The sequence below is a fragment of the Papaver somniferum genome, chromosome 1, assembly GCF_003573695.1.
Source record: "Papaver somniferum cultivar HN1 chromosome 1, ASM357369v1, whole genome shotgun sequence".
Classification (NCBI taxonomy): Eukaryota; Viridiplantae; Streptophyta; class Magnoliopsida; order Ranunculales; family Papaveraceae; genus Papaver; species Papaver somniferum.
The window spans coordinates 98,474,112-98,483,183 of NC_039358.1; positions in this window are offsets into that span (position 1 = coordinate 98,474,112).

The window sequence follows — 9,072 nt, forward strand, 5'->3', positions numbered from 1 at the left end:
TAATTACATCTTGATTACATGGAGACTCCATTAATGAGTATTTGGAGCTCTAGGTTCTTGAAGGAGGAAGAAGAAGGAGATAATAATAATACAACCAATTCTACTTTCTCTCTCTACAGAATGTATCCTCTCCTAAAGTGTGTCTCTCTTTCTGATTATCTATCTCCTTTCTCTCTCTTGGCTTTCTCTTTATATAGGTGTTTACATAGTGGATGACAGCTAATGTACAACTAACATTTCCCCTAATTTCGGATCTGGCTTGCGGTATTTGGCAAGCTTACAAATGTAACATTTGCAACATTCCTAATTTTCGCAAGATCATCACACTTTTCTCATGTTTAAGTTGATGTCATCTGTTATGTCGTTTCTAAAATCATCCTGCGATGTCTTCGCGATGTGTTGTTAATAATTTCGCAAGCATATTCTTATGTGCGAGATTCTGATCCTACAGTATAAATCACCATTCTCATCATCACTGTCTCCCTTATCTTTCTCTCAATCACCACCAACACTGCTCGTGCAGTCGTGCTCCATCTCTGACCTCTTTATCGATAGTCAATGGCAGCGAATATACTCGCTCTCACTTGTTAGTTATTGAAGACTAATTAGTTATTTCCTAAAGTTAGTCGTGGTTATTTAGGGAAGGGGTTTCCTAAACTGGTTAGAATTCTGGTGGCCAAGTTTATAACCTATATAAATAGGTAGTTAGGCCTTGTAGAATTTATGTATTGTGTAGAAAACGATTAAGAGATCGGTGAGAGATTTCTTGTATAGCTTTTAGGGCTAAAGCTAGGGTTTCGTTGTGATAGCATATTGGTGAGGAACAAGAGACAAGGTTATCGTCTCGGGTAATTATTGCGGTGTAACTAAGGGTTTGCTGGGATTCACACGACGCTGTAATCGTTTTTCCTTCATAGTGGATTTGAGTTGGTGCGGCTCAAAGTGGACGTCGAAAATATATACAAGTTGTATGTATTGGTCGAACCACTATAAATCTTGTGTCTTGTGAGTTGATTTATCTTTCTCGTATTATTATAGTTGTTTGTGCTTGGTTTACTTATTATTCATCATAATATCTCAAGATCCGTTATTCCGCGGTTGTCAGTGATTATTCCCTAAGAAAATCCTGACAACTGGTATCAGAGCTCAGGTTAGAGATTTAGGGTTTATCGTAGTATGATTGGAGTGGAAGTTATGGGTGATAATAACGAAAGTACGGTAACTAGGGTTAAAGTTTTTAATGGGAAAAAATTTGCGTTTTGGAAGTCTCAGATGGAAGACTACCTATATGAGAAAGACATTGATGATCCATTGGGTGGAGTTGCGAAAAAGGGAGCACGTAAAGACGATGAATGGAATACTCTTGATCGCAAGTGTGTAGCCGTGATCCGAAGATGCCTAATGGAGGAAGTCTACAATAACGTACAAGAGGAAACTAGTACGAAGGATCTTATGGATAAACTTGAAAAGTTGTATCAAAAGTCATCAGCCTCGGGAAAAATTATGTTATGTGAATTATTTAATCTGAAGATGCAAGAAGGCGAAGCGTATTTCAGCACATCTTGGGAAGTTTAAATCAATTATTTCTCATCTTTCAAAAGTTAGTATTACTTTTGATGATGAAGTTCAAGCTTTACGGTTGTTGTCGTCATTACCAAATAGTTGGGAGACTGCAAGGACAACCATTAGCAATTCTGCAGGGAGAGAGAAGTTGAAGCTTGATGATGTGCAGCAAAGGTTAATTGCTGAAGAGGAGAGAAGAATAAAACAAGGTTATGTTTCTAGTTCTTCAAGCTCGGTCTTAAGTATGCATGAAGAAGACAGAGGCAGGAGTTCAAATAGGAACACCAACAAGACTAGAGGAAAGTCTAGAGGAAAGTCTAGGGGGAGATCTCAATCCCGGCCTAGAGGTGTTGTTGAGTGTTGGGCGTGTAAGAAAGTAGGACACTACAAGCGCGATTGTCCGGAAAACAAAGGTGCTAATAATGGTGGAAACAAATGTAATCAAGAAGAGGTCAACGTAGTTGCAGTTGCGGAACCGGTGAAGGTCCTTGTTGATAACAAGAAGATGATTACGGAAGGTTTTCTACTACTCTCTGAGGACAAGCAATATGAGTCTTGGATTACAGACTCGGGAGCTTCTTTCCATGCAACAGGTGATAAGAGTATTATGATCTCTTATAAAGAAGGATACTATGGCCAAGTATTCTTGGGTGACGGTGAAGCATGCGACATCATAGGTTTGAGTGATGTGATCTTGAAAGTCAATGGTTCGACATGGAAATTGAAGGATGTACGACACGTTCCAAATTTGAAGAAGAACTTGGTGTCTGTGGGACAAGTTTGTGATGATGACTGTGAAGTTGTGTTAATGAAACACAATTGGAAAGTAAAGAAAGGGGATATAGTATTATCTCGTGGAGTTAGAGTCAATACTCTATATCGGACTTCAGATGGAACTACTTTAGCAGTGGCTAGTAGTGGTGAAGACACTAACTTATGGCATAGAAGATTAGGGCACATGAGTGAGAAGAACATGAAGATTCTATGTTCGAGAGGATATCTACCTAAGGTGAAGTCTGTTGATATGAGTTTTTGTGAAGACTTTGTTCTTGGAAAGCAAAAACGAGTTAGTTTCAGCAGAGAAGGAAGAGACTTGAGAAGTGCAAAACTTGATTTGGTTCACACGGATGTATGGGGACCAATTGATCTTGCATCTCACAGCGGGTTCCGGTATTATGTCACCTTTATTGATGATCACTCAAGGAAGGTGTGGCTTTACTTCATGAAGAATAAGCTCGAGGTGTATGAAGTGTTTAAGAAGTGGAAAGCTTTGGTTGAAACAGATTTTGGTCTGAAGTTGAAGTGTCTAAGGTCAGACAACGGTGGTGAGTATGGCAAAACAGAATTCTTACAGTTATGTGCTACAAATGGAATTCGTTTGGAGAGGACAGTTCCAAGGACACCACATGAGAATGGAGTAGCAGAACGTATGAATTGGACGTTGAATGCACGTGCAAGGTGCATGAGGTTGCATTCTGGTTTGCCCGAGACCTTCTGGGCACATGCAACAGAGACGGCTGCTTATCTAATTAACATGACACCTAGTAGTCCATTAGATATGAAGATACCATAGGAGGTTTGGACTGGCAAAAAGGTAAATCTTTCCTATTTGAAAGTTTTTGGTTGTGTTGGTTATGTTCATCTTAATCCCGGTGAGAGGTCTAAGATAGGTGCTCAAGCAAAGAAGTGTATATTCCTTGGTTATGGAATTGACGCTTTTGGGTATAAACTTTGGGACTATGAGGGTCACAAAGTTATTAGAAGTAGAGATGTCACTTTTAATGAGAATGAGCTTTACAAGGACAGGAATACAGCACAAGTTGAAGATGTCAGGTCAAACAACGTCGATAAGGAGTTGTATATCGATATTGATGATGTTTCTGGAACAAGTACGGAACATGAAGAGCATGATGTTGCTGATGGCAGAGAAGTACAAGTGGAAGAGACTTCTACTGCAGTGGGAGTTATTCCTACAGTTTCACAAGAAGTACGAAGATCGTCAAGAACTCCTAAACCAAACCCAAGGTATGCTTTGAATTATCTATTACTTACGGATGGAGGCGAACCTGAAGATATTAAGGAAGCACTAGCGGCTGATGATTCAGGCAAGTGGAAACTTGCTTTGGAGGATGATATATATTCACTTGATGATAATGGCACTTGGGTGTTAGTAAAATTACCAAGAGGTAAGAAGGCGTTGCATAACAAGTGGGTTTATCGGATGAAATCTGAAGCAAATGGAGAAATTCGCTACAAGGCGAGGTTGGTTGTGAAAGGTTTCCAGCAAAAACCTGGTGTTAATTACAACGAGATATTTTCTCCAGTTGTGAAGATGACTACTATTCGAGTAGTGTTAAGTCTAGTGGCTTCTGAAGATCTCTACATTGAACAGTTGGATGTAAAGACAACTTTTCTTCATGGTGACCTATATGAAGAAATTTACATGAAGCATCCAGAAGGATTCATAGTAAAAGGCAAGGAAGATCTGGTGTGTAAGCTAAAGAAGAGTTTGTATGGTTTAAAACAAGCCCAGAGAAAGTGGTACAAGAAGTTTGATAACTTCATGCATAGAAGTGGTTACTCACGGTGTAATGCAGATCATTGTTGTTACTTCAAAAAAAATGGTTCTGACAACATCATATTACTACTGTATGTGGATGATATGTTGGTTCCCGGAACATATCTATAAGAAGTTGAGAATTTGAAGAAACAATTAGCAAGTGAGTTTGCTATGAAAGATCTTGGTGAAGCAAAGCAGATTCTTGGTATGAGGATCATAAGAGACAGAGCTAAAGGTGTACTTAAGCTTAGTCAGGCTGAATATATTGAACGAGTGTTGAAAAGGTTCAATATGGAGAATGCTAAACCAGTTAGTTCTCCACTTGGAAGTCAAATTCGTCTTTCAAGTATGCAGTGTGCGAAGACAGATGAAGAAAAGGAGTACATGGCTAATATACCATATTTTTCGGCTATTGGGAGTCTAATGTATGCTATGGTGTGCACGAGACCGGATATTGCACATGCAGTGGGAGTAGTGAGTAGATATGCAAGCAACCCAGGAAAACAACATTGGGAAGTTGTGAAGTGGATTCTCAGGTATTTGAGAGGTAACACAAATGTACCATTGTGCTATGGAAAAGGTGGTTCTATTTTGAGGGGTTATGTGGATGCAGACTTCGCAGGTGATGTAGATAAAAGGAGAAGTACGACCGGTTATGTTTATACTATGGGGTCAGCTGCAGTGAGTTGGAACTCACGGTTACATAAGTTGGTGACATTGTCTACTACGGAAGCGGAGTACGTAGCGGTGACGGAAGCGAGCAAGGAGATGATTTGGTTACAAGGATTATTAGCTGAGTTGGGAAAGGAACAAGGAGATAATGTTCTGTTTAGCGACAGTCAAAGTGCTATACATTTATCCAAGAACTCAGCCTATCATGCTAGGACGAAGCATATAGATATCCGTTATCATTTCATTCGGGATATCTTAGAAGAAGGAGATTTGAAGCTCGAGAAGATTCTTGGTTCGAAGAATCCGGCGGATATGTTTACCAAGGGAGTTACATCAGAAAAGATAAAGCTCTGCAAGGCTTTAGTTGGTCTCTCAGAATGAGGATCTGGGAGGGGAGCCGCACTAACAAGGAAGATGTTTTAGCACCGTCAATCCAAAGTTGAAGAATGGAAGACAATAAATAAGTCTTCAAAGTGGGAGATTGTTAGTTATTGAAGACTAATTAATTATTTCCTAAAGTTAGCCATGGTTATTTAGGGAAGGGGTTTCCTAAACCGGTTAGAATTCTTGGTGGCCAAGTTTGTAACCTATATAAATAGGTAGTTAGGCCTTGTAGAATTTGTGCATTGTGTAGAAAACGATTAAGAGATCGGTGAGAGATTTCTTGTATAGCTTTTAGGGCTAAAGCTAGGGTTTCGTTGTGATAGCATATTGGTGAGGAACAAGAGACAAGGTTATCTCTCGGTTAATTGTTGCGGTGTAACCAAGGGTTTGCTGGGATTCACACGATGTTGTAATCGTTTTTCCTTCATAGTGGATTTGAGTTGGTGCGGCTCAAAGTGGACGTAGACAATATATACAAGTTGTATGTATTGGTCGAACCACTATAAATATTGTGTCTTGTGAGTTGATTTATCTTTCTCGTATTATTATAGTTGCTTGTGCTTGGTTTACTTATTATTCATCATAATATATCAAGATCCGTTATTCCGCGGTTGTCAGTGATTATTCCCTAAGAAAATCCTGACATCACTTCCATTCTCGTACCCAAATCCATCAGTCTTCACCGATCATAGCCTCATCAACAGCTACCTTCCACCACAAATCAACTTCAATACCGATCATTATCATTTTCACCTTCTTCTCAGTTCCCATCTCGTGATTCTAATGATCACAGAAAACTATCCATTCTTCTCTTATCACCTCAGTTCCATCGTCACCATACTCGAGTACACCATTAATCAACTCGAGCTGAGATGAACCCGTTATCTCTATTTCTAAACATCACTGCCAACGCTTCTATGTATTACTAACTCCATCGTCATTCCTTGTTCAAACCTACAGACTCGAATCATCTCCATCATTAGCACTGTTGACAATGGTATTAACCAACACGAACTCAGCATCATTCCATCACAGATATCTTCTCCACTGCTTCTCATCACCGCCAGCAACACCCATAAGCCATCAGTCCAACACCAACTTTCCTTTTCTTCCATCGAGCAACAAACCAATTTATCTTCAATCCCACAAGATCACCAGCTTTAATAACTCCATCAAACCCATTACCCTGGCTAACCTCGGCCCACAGCTGAACCATTATTGTTGGTCGTGAACATAAAGAATCACCTGCTAGTCACGTGAAGACGTGATGAAGAAGATGATAGTTGCCCTGATCAGTAATATGGGTGCCTTTATAAATTCTGTGCGTCTCTACTTTTCGACTAGCTTCAAATGCTTATAGAATCTTCATACGACGTCGGATTGACTCCATTATTTCACCATTGGCTTCGTCTTTTCGTCCTCTTCGAGATGATATCAAGGACTCCTAGATATGAAAGATCTCTACTTGGTATTTCTCCTTTATCTGTTTATATCTAACTTCTTTTATTGCACAACTAAGTGCAAATTCACTCATTTTGGATGATTCACCTAGCAAAACATAAATAAGATAAACAAGAGTAATATAAAATAATTCACAAGAATATGTAGCAATTACTAGCATGGATTTGACACTAAATATATGCAAAATATGCACTTAACAAGTTAGTCCATACAGATTGCCTAAACGAAATATTGGGTGTGGTTGTTAGACCCCTGCTTTTTCAGATTCCAAATTTTATTAAAGCAACTGGTTGATCATGGTTTCTTTTTTTTTTTTTGCCGATAGTTGATCATAGTTTATTCTTCATTGATGGGAGCTGGTTTCAAGTGCAGGTTTAAATTGGTTCAACCTTCAAATCCACGGTTTATTCTCAATCACTTTTACTGCTACCAGAACTTAAATCCTAATTACATATCCCACACGTCTCTACTTATTTATTAATCATAGCAATTGAGATGGTGATCATAGGTAACTTTTATTACTACCAGAACTTAAACCCTAACTATATATTGTTTATGGGTAAAAACTGATTCTGCTGTTTTTGATAATTTGGGGTGTGTTGAATGAGAAAAGAATCTAAACCCTAAACAAAGACACTGCACGGGAATGCTTTTAGGTTCGAGAAATCAATCTGTAAGACTCTGGCCTAAACCAAGAAATGGTCGTTCCAGATTCAATTCGGTCACAAGGAGAATGGTTGATCTTAGGGAGGGAAGCGAAGAAGGTGTTTGAGATCAGAGTGTTGAATGAAGGTGTGACATCTGTATTAGAAAATGGTTTCTGGCTACTTACGTTAATAACACTTGTGTTCTTATTTAAATAGGTTGAAAACCTATTTATACAAGTCATTTGAGCGCAACCTTGATGTCGTAGGAAGTGGAGACAGTTAAGTAGTGGAGTAATGGAGTTGTGTAAGAGGTGGTGAACATTGTGTGATCACACCTTCATCCACTACTCCATCATTGTTAACCGTCCGTCTTTTCCTAACACGTTCTCGTAACGAGCGCGTTGCACGCTGCACGCTGTAAACCGCCAGACCAATACCCCAGTAAGCATCCCCCAGTCTGTGACATGTTTGATGTCTCGAATAAGTGGGTCAAGTCGTGGGACCCGCCGTAGAGAATAGGATGGTGCTATTATGTGAAACAACTAAGTTGTTTATGAGGCCAAAATAAAATATGTATGTATTCGATGCATGTAAAGCAACTCAAATTAATTGATGTGTATGAAGCATCATTGTTTTTGAGCTTGATTGAATAAGTCGCGAATGAGCATCTTAAAAGTGGAAGCGTGATCGACCTTATTTGGGAGATCGTTTGGTGGCTCTAGGGGACCGCCATTACTTGGCCAATCGGCTCATGTGGAAGAAGGATGGCCGGTCTTCACAATGTTGCTTTGCTTGTTTTCTAAAAATAGATCTATACCATCAAACTAGGCTGGCGAAGTTGGATGGTCGTGATCGTTTGCGACAGTTTCATATTTTCGTTGACCTAACTCTAGGTTCTAGGGATCCGTGTGGCCCACCCCTCTTTGGGCGCGTGTTTCGAGGTATTGAGCCCCGGTTTGCGTAAGTCGGTCAATCACGTGTAAAGGTGGGATCACGATGACATCTCCGGGGCCGCTTGAGATTAAATCTAAGCCACTCAAATCAGCTGGCGAAGATGAGTGGTCGAGATCGATTTGCGACAGTAATGTGTTGCCGCAAAGTAATTTTAGGTTCTTGGAAACAACGTGCTTACGCTACTTTGGGCTGGCAATTTGGTGCGTTTTGGCCGTGCTATGAGCAAGCTATTTGGCCACGTGTGGGGTTGGTTTGATGATAGATGCGTTGGCATATCCTGGATCGTTTGAAATATAATCCAAGCCGTCCAACTAGGCCGGCGAAGTTGGACGAATACGATCGATTAGCGGCAGTTGTACAACGCCGCTTATTCAATTTAGGGTTTTAGAGGCTGCGTGATCACCCTTCTTGGGACCGGAGTTTTAATGTGCTTTGGTCCTGTTGGGGACAGGTCGATCGACCAAGGGAGAGCTTGGGCCAATGGTAAATACATCGACATCTCTTCGATTGCTCGAAATACGATCTAAGCCGTCCAACTAGGCCGGCGAAGTTGGACGGACATAATGCGTTTTGAGACCGTTTTTGCCGGTCTCAATTCGTTCGAGTTATCTTACACAGCGTGAACGCCCATGTTTGGGTAAGCGATTGAGCACTCTATAGGTTTGCCGCATGCGAGTCGATCGACTAGGGAACTAGTGGGCCCGTTGATGATCATGCTTGCACTTCTTTAACTGTTCGTGGGAAAATCTAAGTCGTCCAATTAGGCTGGAAAAGTTGGACGGTCACGGCATTTTTTGAGACTGTTTTAGACAGTTTAGCTCATTCGAGCTT